Source organism: Mesoplodon densirostris, chromosome 9 (assembly GCF_025265405.1).
Source record: "Mesoplodon densirostris isolate mMesDen1 chromosome 9, mMesDen1 primary haplotype, whole genome shotgun sequence".
Classification (NCBI taxonomy): Eukaryota; Metazoa; Chordata; class Mammalia; order Artiodactyla; family Ziphiidae; genus Mesoplodon; species Mesoplodon densirostris.
Window position 1 is genome coordinate 43253369 of NC_082669.1, and position 12029 is coordinate 43265397.

General features: G+C 38.2%; 1 long non-coding RNA gene across 1 annotated transcript in view; it reads left to right on the forward strand.

Annotated features, from left to right (window-relative positions):
* The window catches only part of LOC132496078 (uncharacterized), a 137524-nt gene that overhangs the window by 123249 nt on the left and 2246 nt on the right, over positions 1–12029 (forward strand). The window contains exon 2 of the long non-coding RNA XR_009533368.1: positions 9205–9357. This is a non-coding gene — a long non-coding RNA (uncharacterized LOC132496078). The remainder of the gene's footprint in view (positions 1–9204; positions 9358–12029) is intronic.

Genomic DNA, 12029 nt, shown 5'->3' on the forward strand with positions numbered 1-12029 from the left:
TCATGGGTACCGAATGTGGGCAGAAGGAATGTATGCACCTTCTGACTTAAGCTCTCAAAGATCCTTGGCCTGGACAAGTTCCTTCCTTTCCTTTCTCCTGGTAGGAAGAAGCAGTGGCTGGAGCCTATTGAGGATAGAAGAGCTGCCCCACCAGCCTGGGTGGCATTCTGGAGCAGAGCCCACTCACATGAGACAAAAACAACTCATTCTTTGATCTCTTCATTATTGCAAGTTGGTCTTTAGCTAATACACACTCCAGAAACAATAAAAGCTAACAATTTTTTAACACTTTTTTTGAGTTTTCTGAAAAAATTTTTTATTTTATATTGGTGCATAGTTGATTAACAATGCTGTGTTAGTTTCAGGTGTACAGCACAGTGATTCAGTTATACATATACATGTACCTATTCTTTTTCATATTCTTTTCCCATTTAGGTTATTACAGAATATTGAGCAGAGTTCCCTGTGCTATATAGTAGGTCCTTGTTGGTTATCTATTTTAAATATAGCGGTGTGTACATGTCAATCTCAAACTCCCAATCTATCCCTCCCCTGCACCCTTCCTCCCCCGGTAACCATAACTTTGTTCTCTAAGTCTGTGAGTCTGTTTCTATTTTGTAAATAAGTTCATGTGTATCATTTTTTTTAGATTCCACATATAAGCAATATCATATAGTCATCTTTCACTGCCTGACTTACTTCACTTAGTATGATCATCTCCAGGTCCATCCATGTTGCTGCAAATGGCATTATTTCATTCTTTTTAATGGCTGAGTAGTATTCCACTGTATATATGTACCACATCTTCTTCTTCTTTTTTTTTTTTGCTGTACGCGGGCCTCTCACTGCTGGGGCCTCTCCCGTTGCGGAGCACAGGCTCCGGACACACAGGCTCCGCGGCCATGGCTCGCGGGCCCAGCCGCTCCGCGGCATGTGGGATCTTCCGGGACCGGGGCACGAACCCGTGTCCCCTGCATCGGCAGGCGGACTCTCAACCACTGCGCCACCAGGGAAGCCCATACCACATCTTCTTTATCCATTCATTTGTCGATGGACATTTAGGTTGCATCCATGTCTTGGCTATTGTAAACAGCGCTGCAATGAACATTGGGGTGCATGTATCCTTTTGACCTATGTTTTTCTAGGGATATAAGCCCAGGCGTGGGAATTGCTGGATCATATGGTATAGCTCTATATTTAGTTCTTTAAGGAACCTCCACACTGTTCTCCATAGTGGCTGTACCAATTTACATTCCCACAAACACTGTAGGAGGATTCCCATTTCTCCACACCTTCTCCAGCATTTATTGTCTGTAGACTTTTTGATGATGGCCATTCTGACTGGTGTCAGGTGATATCTCATTTTAGTTTTGATTTGCATTTCTCTAATAATTAGTGATGTTGAGCATCTTTTCATGTGCCTCTTGGCCATCTGTATGCCTTCTTTGAAAAAATGTCTTTTTAGGTCTTCTGCCTATTTTTTGATTGGGTTGTTTGTTTTTTGATACTGAGCTGCATGAGCTGTTTGTAAATTTTGGAGACTAATCCCTTGTTGATCGCATCGTTTGCAATTATTTTCTCCTATTCTGTGGGTTGTCTTTTCATTTTGTCTATGGTTTCCTTTGCTGTGCAAAAGATTTTGAGTTTAATTAGGTCCCATTTGTTTGTTTTTGTTTTTATTGCCTTTACTTTAGGAGATGGCTCAGAAAAGATACTGCTGCGACTCACGTCAAAGGGTGCTCTGCCTATGTTTTCCTCTAAGAGTTTTATATTATCCAGTCATACATTTAGGTCTTTAATCCATTTTGAGTTTGTTTTTGTGTATGATGTTAAAAAATGTTCTCATCTCATTTTTTACATGTAGCTAACCAGTTTTTCCAGCACCATTTATTGAAGAGACTGTCTTTCCTCCATTGTATAGTCTTGCCTCCTCTGTTGTACATTAATTGACAATATGTGCATGGGTTTATTTCTGGGCTTTCTATCCTGGTCCATGGATCTATATTTCTGTTTTTGTGCCAGTACCATACTGTTTTGGTGACTTCAGTATAGTCTAAAGTATAGTATAGTCTGAAGTTAGGGAGTCTGATTCCTGGCTCTGTTTTTCTTTCTCAAGTTTGCTTTGGCTATTCAGGGACTTTTGTGTTCCCATACACATTTTAAGATTTTTTGTTCTAGTTCTGAGAAAAATGCCATTGGTAATTTGATAGGGATTGCACTGAATCTGTAGATTGCCTTGGGTAGTATAGGCATTTTGACAATTTGATTCTTCCTATCCAAGGATATGGTATATTTTTCCAACTGTTTGTGTCATCTTCAGTTTCTTTCATCAGCATCTTATAGTTTTTGGAGTACAGGTCTTTTGTCTCCTTAGGTAGGTTTATTCCTAGATATTTTATTCTTTTTGATGCTATGGTAAATGGGGTTGTTTCTTTAATTTCTCTTTCTGACCTTTCATTGTTAGTGTATAGAAGTGCAATGGATCTCTGTGTGTTAATTTTGTGTCCTGCAACTTTACTGAATTCATTGATGAGCTCTAGTAGTTTTCTGATAGCATCTTTAGGATTTTCTGTGTATAGTATCATGTCATCTGCAAACAGTGATAGTTTTACTTCTTCTTTTCTAATTTGGATTCCTTTTATTTCTTTTTCTTCTCTGATTGACATGGCTAGGACTTCCAAAACTATGATGAATAAAAGTGGCAAGAGTGGAGCTCCTTGTCTTGCTCCTCATCTTAAAGGAAATGCTTCCAGCTTTTCACCATTGAGTATGATGTTTGTCATATATGGCCTTTATTATGTTGAGGTATGTTCCCTCTGTGCCCACTTTCTGGAGAGTTTTTATCATAAATGGGTGTCAAATTTTGCCAAACTCAAAAGCTTTTTCTGCATCTATTGAGATGATCATATGGTTTTTATTCTTCAATTTGTTGGTGTGGTGTATCACATTGATTGATTTGTGGATATTGGAAAATCCTTGCATTCCTGGAATAAACCCCACTTGATCATGGTGTATGATCCTTTTAATGTGCTGTTGGATTCTGTTTGCTAGTATTTTATTGAGGATTTTTGCGTCTATATTCATCAGTGATATTGGTCACTAATTTCCTTTTTTGTGGTATCGTTGTCTGGTTTTGGTATCAGGGTAATGGTGGCCTCATAGAATGAGTTTGGGAGAATTCCTTCCTCTGCAATTTTTTGGAAGAGTTTCAGAAGGATAGGTGTTAACTCTTCTCTAAATGTTTGATAGAATTCGCCTGTGAAGCTATCTGGTCCTGGAATTTTGTTTGTTGGGAGTTTTAAAATCACAGTTTCAATTTCCGTACTTGTGACTGGTTCTCTTTAACACTTATTGTCATGTGCCAGTGTCTGTGCTGAGCACTTTGCATGTATTACGTCATTTGGGTCTCATGAAGATCCTATAAGGTAAAGTCATTACATCTTTTTACAAAGGAAGGAATGAAGGCACAAAATGTTAAATGAGCGTTTATACTACACATCTAGCAAGGGAGCAGAGTCAGAGTTCAAACCCAGTGCCCCCTGCCCTGAATCGTAAACATCATGGTATCTTTGCCCTTTACAAGGACTTGGAACAGAGACTTAAAGGCAGGGTTTCAGAGCTATTTCCATGGAAAGTCAGAATAATGTAACTTGAGGATAGAAAATGCTTCAGGTTTGCCCCCCCCCCCTCAAATAACAATCCTCTGTGTAGTCAAAACAGGAGGCAGTCAACAGAGGAAGGATGAACATTTTACTTGAAAGGGCAAGCAGAGCCCATCAGGGTAAGTGCTGGAGACCATTCTCCAAGGGTCTCTTGTGTTTCTGCACGTGTTGCAAGCAGAGGCACTGACTGCTTTTGTTCTGAACCATCTTTCCAAGGATGTTTGTATAGTGAACAGTCTTAGAAGATAGTGACAGTGTCTCCCTTCAGAGTAAAGGGTCAGGCATGTGTACTGCTGTCATGAAAGATTTGGGTTCCCTAAGGTCAGGGTTCCTTTCCTGTAACTGTATGTGGGGATGTTTGTCTTGCCTTGTGGGGAACCAACACAAATGCTGACACTGGTTGCTGCTACTGTTGTAAGTTATCAAGTGCCCTTTGACTCTGACCCAGGAATCACATGTCTTTCTGCAGCTGGTTAACCTGTTGGCTTGAATGTAGGGTAGAATCTCAGACCATTCACAGTTTACCTTGACAATAAGGTAAATTTTTCTATCCCCTTTTAAGTGCAATGAAACACTCAATATTCAAAGGCAGCTGGTCTGGATTTTCTACATGTCAGTTGATTGAACAAGGAAGAAGGGAAATGTCTTCCCAGATAATGGAAATTAACATCCTTGAAATAGATATTCATTTAGTCAGAATTCATGTCAACCTAATTCTGAAACACAGAGTTCAGTCTCAGTTCTAAATGTTTATGGCAAAGTCCCCAAATTAGATTTCAGTACCCTAAAATGTCAACAAATATGTGGTTTAAAATTTTTTGAAGATACAACCTGATGGGGAAATGGAGTTGAGATAAATTTTTAGACTTTCCACAAGCATTAGGATATCCAGTTCTGTTGGAAAGGAGGGTGAAACTATAATTCTGAATAGAAGGAAAACAAAAATTTCATACATAAAGCTTAAAAATAAAGTTATTTAAATATTTTGATTTCCCTAAGTGGGGAATAGAGCCAACTTCTTGTGTTGAGGAAAGAACACTGTACCAGAACTCAAGATAGGTGAGATCATTTTATCAACTAATTGTGAGACTTCCACAGGATAGTATCTGGGCCTTGTTTTTTCTTCAAGCATAAAACAGGGGGTATGAAATACATCTCAAAGCTCACATCTAACATGGAAGTTAATGGAATGATAGACTGTCTGAAATAGAAGGAAACAGTAGTGAATTATTTTCTCAGCATAAATTCTAAGTGGTGTTTCTAGAGAGAGGGAGATCATTACATTTCAAATCAGCCTATTTCATCTCCAGACATCTTTCAATAATGGAGTCTTCTTTATATTGAGGTAAAATGTGTTAACTTGTAACTTTTATCATTGATCCTGGATTAACTTCTGGACCATAAGTGACAAGAATAATCTCTTCCCCCTCACCCTTGCTAGCATATTAGTTACTTGAAGTAGGTCATCACATCAGAGATCACTCTTTTCTAATCTATTAATCCCTGATCCCTATAAATTCTTCTATATATGGGTTTGTGTTGCTTCCTAATTCTGGTTGGTCTTAAATTGTAAGCTGTTTCATGCAGGCCTGTGTACTTTAGACAGCAAAACAGAGTTCTGTCCATTGCTCTTCCTGAAAAAGTTTGCTAGAGAGAGGTGGAAGAACTGGTATCAGAAACTGATCTCCAGGGGCTGTGGATCCTGTCCAAGATGGTGGCAGTGGGGTTGGAGATGGGGAAAGGAAGCCAGGGCTGGTTCTGCCTCCTGGAGTTTTAAAAGTCTAAGCTCATCAGCACAGGAAAGCTGAAGGGGCAGACTTAAGTTCCATCCAAGCACATGGTGATATCCTAAAGGTCACATACCACGAGAGAAGGGCAGTTCACCTAATAAACATGATTTTACTTGTCAGTTGGGAGCCAGAGGATCAACTGGGATCACGTAAGGAACAGTGTAGCCTGGGCAGGCCTCCCTAGTCTAATACTTAAATTGTAAGACTATCCTGGTGGTTTTCATATCATATCATCAGAGTAGCTTGTTAAAAACAAGATTCTCAGGCCTACAAATTGGATTCAGTGAGCATGGGGTGTCCACAAATCTAATTTTCAATAGCTCTCTCCATAGATAGAGATGCAGATGGCACATGGACACTCAGTAAAATACACTGTTTCTAGTTCTTCTGACATCAGAGACACCAAATCCTGAGGACCCCACCATAGGTCCCACCATGATGGAGTAAAATAGAGAACTATTCAGCTGGATGCTTTAAGGTCAACCTAGAATGGCCCCCTGTAGGCCTGGATGGCTAAATGTTTGTTGAATGAATGAATGACTCCCTGCTCCTCCTCTGTAACCACTCCCAAATCCTTGTTTGTTGAAACCATTTTTGTTTTCAATTTTGAAACTTCTCTCAGTCCCTACAACCAGTCTCTCCCTACACGTTCCTGTCAGATCTTCGGTAGAAGTTTTTTTTCTTCCCATTCTGTCTTTTCTTACTGCAAGTTGGCAGATCATTCTTGCTGAGTTCCTAACTATAGTTTCAAGCTAAAGTGTCTTAGATTATAAGTACAGAAGCAAAGAATTCCATTGTCCAGTGGGACTGACTACTGTGGTAATAGAGAGGGCCAGCTGTGAGGATTGGGTTTGAGCTCCTAGAAGATGGAAATGGAGGTGTTAACAAAAATGTTAGGAGAATCCCTAGACTCAGGAGGGAAAATGAGTCATTCAGTTTTGTTCAAAGACAATTTAAGGTGCTGGTAGGATATTTAAAAGAAAACTATACTATATTACATATTGTACAAAATACACCATTGGAAATCTGGGCCACTAACTCAGAAAAGAGGTCTAGGTTACATATTGAGTTATACACAGTGATTTGCTTAGGTGAGATTATAAAGAGAGAGAGGTATAGGGGGAGGGTAGGAAAAAGGACACAGATCGAACCTTAAAAAAAAAAAAAAAGCCTATCTAGCAATATAGAAGGAGAGAGACCACGAGTAATCAAATCAGGAAACTAATTAGAGTACGGTGTTACAGAAGCCAAGGTAAGAAAGTATCAAGGAAAGAAGATTCCTTGACTTAATAGAACATTTGTACATACAAATTGGTGGTAGTTAAATTCACACTGAAGATTTAAGAAATAAGAGGTCAGTAATGAAGAAAGCAAACCGTAGCAAGCTGCTCTATTCAGATGTAAAACAATAAAAATGAATGAGTGAATGGATGCATGGAAGAAGAAAAAAAATGAAGTAGCAGTTTGATTTATTGTCCTTAGAAGAAAATGGATGATGCTTGCTGGAGAAACCAACACATTCAGTGACTGAAAATGCAAGAAAAAGGAGTTAAGGAAAATCTGAGAGGATAACTGATAGCAACATAAAAGTAAAAAAGGAGGAAACTGAAAATTATATCAGACTTTTTTGAGCCAAGTTGGAGATAACGTCACTGGAGAGACTGAGAAGATGAAGATACCGTGGGTGGCTGGCAGTGGGGGTGGGATAGATAATAGAGTGATAGGTTAACCAAGGCAGAAGTCTATTTATCTCTTATATAAAAGAAGTCACAAGGTACACAGACAGGGTTTATTTGGTGGTTCCAAACATGTGGCTCCAAGTCGTGAGGGACCCTGGTTCATCCTGTTTTCAATTCACCATCCTAGTTTATGGCGTCTATCTTCATGGTTCAAGAGAGCTGCTAGAGCTCCATTGATCACACCCATGTGTGCTGGCTAGAAAGGAAAAGCAGAAAAGCAAAAACGGCTCCTTGCAGCTGCATTAGGTCTCTTTCAGCAGCCTTTTTGGAAGTATCACAAAAGTTTTGCTTTCGTATATTTGGCCAGAACTTTTATCAGCTACACCTGTTCACAAAGGAGGCTGGAAAATACAGTTTTGTTCCCTCATTGTGACCAGAGGAATGTCAGTTCCCTTACAAAGAAGGAAGGGAAGATGCTGGTGGTGTGTTCCGTAACTGTCAGTTTCTGCCACAGACATGGTGAAACATTTGTGATGAGGCCATTATTCCAGGTTTGTCACTTTTTCTAGCAAAACTGGTTATCAGGAAAAGAAATGTTTTGGCCGGGGCTATGGATTGGAGTGGCAGTTTCCAATAAGGAAGTGAGCAATTCCAGGGTACAAGCAAACATACTGCTGAAACCCTGATACTGAGGTCCAGGCAGATGGACTGAAAACGAACAATGGGTACTCATGGGGCTAGAGATCACAAGGAACACAGAGAGCTAGTTGAATAAAGAAGAAAGGAATGGGAACGTGGACGAAAGATGGTGTGATGAGAAGAGGAAATTTCAAGTTGGCCAAAATACGGCAGTTACAAATGCTCAAAGTATGAGATGTGATTATTCTTGGCTGGAATGGAAAAATAGGTTATATTGATGTGTAGTAGTTACGGAAACAAGGCTAGAAGGATCATTGATAAGGATGATATCAGGACTTTAAAGTAGAAAGCAACACTGAACTAGAGACTAAAAACCTAGATATTCATGACATCAGAAGTAAACAGAATGAGGAGTAGGGTCAATGTAGAGATTCACCTACAACTGAGGAGAGGTTGATTGGAAATCACAGGGAAATATGAGTCATGGCAGACATGTATTGAGTACTTGCTATGTGACAAACAAAACTGTGTTTTTAATAGAAAAATGATTTTTAAATTAACTATTTAGGAATAATTTTAGATTTACATAAAAGTTGTGAAGATACAGACTTTTCTTTCTTCCCTTCATCCGTTTTCCTCTAAACTTAACCTCTTACATAACCGTGGTACATTGGTAAAGCTAGGAAATGACAGTGGTACAGTAGTATCAACTAAACGTGATTCGGCTTTCTGCAGTTGTTCCACTAATGCCTCTTTTCTATTGCAGAATGCAATCCCAGATACCCTGTTGTACTTTGTATTTCGTTGTCATGCCTCCTTAGTCTCCTCTGACCTGTGACGTCTCAACGGCTGTTTTTCTTGACCTTAACACTTTAAAGAATACTCCCAGGAATCTTGTGGAATGTCTCTCAATTTGGGTTTCTCTGACATTTTCTGATGATTAGACTAGGGCTATGTGTGTTTGAGAAAATACCACAGAGCAGAAGTGTGCTGATCATATAGCATCATATCTGTGAGAACACCACGACATAATTGATATCAAACTCGATCTCTTGGTTAAAGTGGTGCTTGCCAGATTTCTACAATATAAACATTTTTTTTCCCCTTTCTGTACTTTATTCTTTAGAAGCAAGAGGCTGAGTTTAGCCCACACTCAAGGGGAGGGGTATTAAGCTCCATCTATTGGAAGGCATAGTTACCTATTTTCGTGATTTTCCTGTAATGAAGATTTGCCCCTTCTTCCCCATTTATTTATTTGTTCAATCATTTATTTATATCAGGATGGACTCATGGATATTTTATTCTTTGGGTTGTAATCCAATGCTATTATTTTTTTGCTCAAATTGTTCCAGTTTTGGCAACTGGGAACTGTTTTTACATAAATTATTTATTGAATCCTGTGAGGTGCCTATTACTGTTATCCTTATTTTGTAGAAACGGAAGCTCAGGCTGAGAGAGTAAGAAACCTTCCCAATGATTCACATCATGTGTGTGTTGAGGCCAGGAGTCTTCAGAGTCTGTGTGCTTAGCTTTGCTATGCTGCTCTTAGAAGGAAAGGATGCTCAACGAAAGTCAATCAGAGATAAGGTAAGGTGTCTTTTATTTCACCCTTTTTCAGAAGTGAGATCAGATTTTGAGGGGATTCATCATAAAGGTAGTAGTTGCAGAATGGATGAGCTTCCAAAGGGTCAGTATGTAGAGAAAGAACCACACATGGTGGTCAGAACTAAGCCTGTTGCCAGGTGGGAGGAGATGAGAGTAGCTAACAAAGGCAAATGAGGGAATAAACAGGATGCAGAGCAACTAATGTCATAGAACCTAGGGGAGGAAAAAAGTTCATTGAGGGTGCAGGGCCATAGAGAATCAGCCTATGGTAAGATGGAAGTTAAGTGACCATCATCAAAGCAGCGTAATGGGAAGAAAACAAGATTTCAGGAGACCAACATTACTTTAGAGAAAGGAGGCAAAGAAGTAATTTAATAAGAAAAGGGATGCAGCATCAAGTAATTTTTCTTTTTCCTGGGATAGAGGATGACCGGTATACAGGGGTGCCCATAGGAGAGAAAAGACTCTGGAAGAGGGAGATGGAGTAGCTGAGTGTATGAAAACTGGAAAGGAAGGGTGCTTGGTGTTTTATTGGAGTTGATTTACAGTGTTGTGTTAATTTCTGCTGTACAGCAAAGTCATTCAGTTAAATATAAATACACACATTCTTTTTTACATTCTTATTCATTATGCTTTATCATAGGATACTGAATACAGTTCTCTGTGCTGTATAGTAGGGCCTTGTTGTTTACCCATTCCAAATACATTAGCTTATATCTGCTACCCCCAACCTCTGGAGGTAGAGAACAGACTTGTGGTTGCCAAGGGAGAGGGGGTAGGGGAGGGATGGAGGGGCAGGTTGTGGTTAGGGAGAGTGTCCATCTTGGAGGCCGGGGAGCTTCTCCTTCTCCCATGTTGGAGGTTGGCCTAAGAGCAGAGGACAGTGGTATTGTTGAGGTAAATGTACACTTAGGATGTGCTGTGGGGGGTTTTGATGGTTTCAGTCGTACTAGTGGAACTGGAAGCATGGTCCTCTGCGGACACTAGGAAAAAACTTGAGAGACATTCCCTAGTCTTGTGAGTAGCTAACATCCCTGGTCAGTGTTTGACAGGCTTGGTGACAAGGGGGCAAGTTGAAGTCATTCATGCTGATGAAGTCATTTGACTGAAAGTAGGGATCAGAAATATTATCTGGATTTTTCTTGATTCTTTCAGATCAAACAGTTAAAACTGAATATATTGTGCACGTAGGCCAAAGACAGTGTTAGTCTTTCTCAAATATTCGGAATTAAGTATGATGCTAATTTGCTATGTTTTTATCGACTTGTTGAGAAAAATATCTAATGATTAAGAATAAATGTAAAATTAATGTAAAAAATTGTTACTAGAATGAAAATTTTTTCCCAGGAATTTTTCTTCAATTCTAACTGCAGAATTCTTGGTGAGTGTTTAATAGTTATGAATTTAACACCAAAGGCTTAACATGGGCAATACCTTTTCTAATCTAAGCATAGAATAGAACATGGGTTGTTTAAATTTTTGTCATAAATACTCTTAAAATATTGGCTATTAAAATGGAATGTTGGATTTTAATCTGAGATACGAACAAATACCACTAGACTATAACACTGATAATACAAAGTTTAAAACAACATCCATTTCAGAAGCATTTTAACATATGAAGTTACTTGAAGTGTGTTTTTTTTTTTATATTCCTGTCAAGGCCAAAATATCCAGGGGCAGAACTTTATAAGAAGTTTATGAATTATTGACTTAACCTATCCTTAAATATTGAAGACTGCTTTCATCTAATATAACTATAACACTATACTATAAATACTCACTTTCTTTATATGGACTAGAAAGAAGAATTTGCATTAAAACATATTATTCATACTTGGTGATTATTTTATTACCATATATATTATCGTGTACAATTTTTTGATAATAGGGAAGGATATTTATTATAAATCATATTTTAAACAAAAATGTATTCACGGCATATGTAAGCATTAACATCTTGAAGGAGAGAATACCCATGAAAACACTTACCTCAAATTTAGTAATACTGAAAAACACTAGTTTGTGCATAGCAATGATTGAAAGCTATATAATACATTGGAACACTGGTAAATCTTCAGGTACTTAAGAACAACCTGACATAGGAAAAAGATCAAATGAGGCAAATCCACATCCTCAGAAGTGCACATCATCTAAAAATAAATCCCTCAATACAGCAGTACACAAACCATTCTTCCTTTGTTTGGCACTTAGCAGTACAGACAAAGGTGTATTTGTTTTAATGTGATTTTATTATTCTTAGATAAATTTTAGTTACTTTTATAGATAAAAATATACAATATTGCTTTAAGTTTTTAGAAAGTGTATACTTGATTGTCATTATATTCACAATTTAAAAAGCCTATTTTTTCCCCCACTAAACCATTCAGTAACATGTGGAAGAGACTAACACAAATGGTTTATATGAAGACTTTTAGTGAAAGGTTTAAATGTGAACATGGAATATTAATCTGGATCACTGGTCTAAATCTTTAGTGATACCTCATGCTGGAAACAAATTATGAAATGTTTTAGACAAATTTATTATTTTCAACTCTTAAACTGATTCTACAGGTTCAAGATTTTGTCTGAAAATGCATAAAACTGATGTAGATATTTTGTCTGAAGTCACTTTTATATACATTAATTTACTA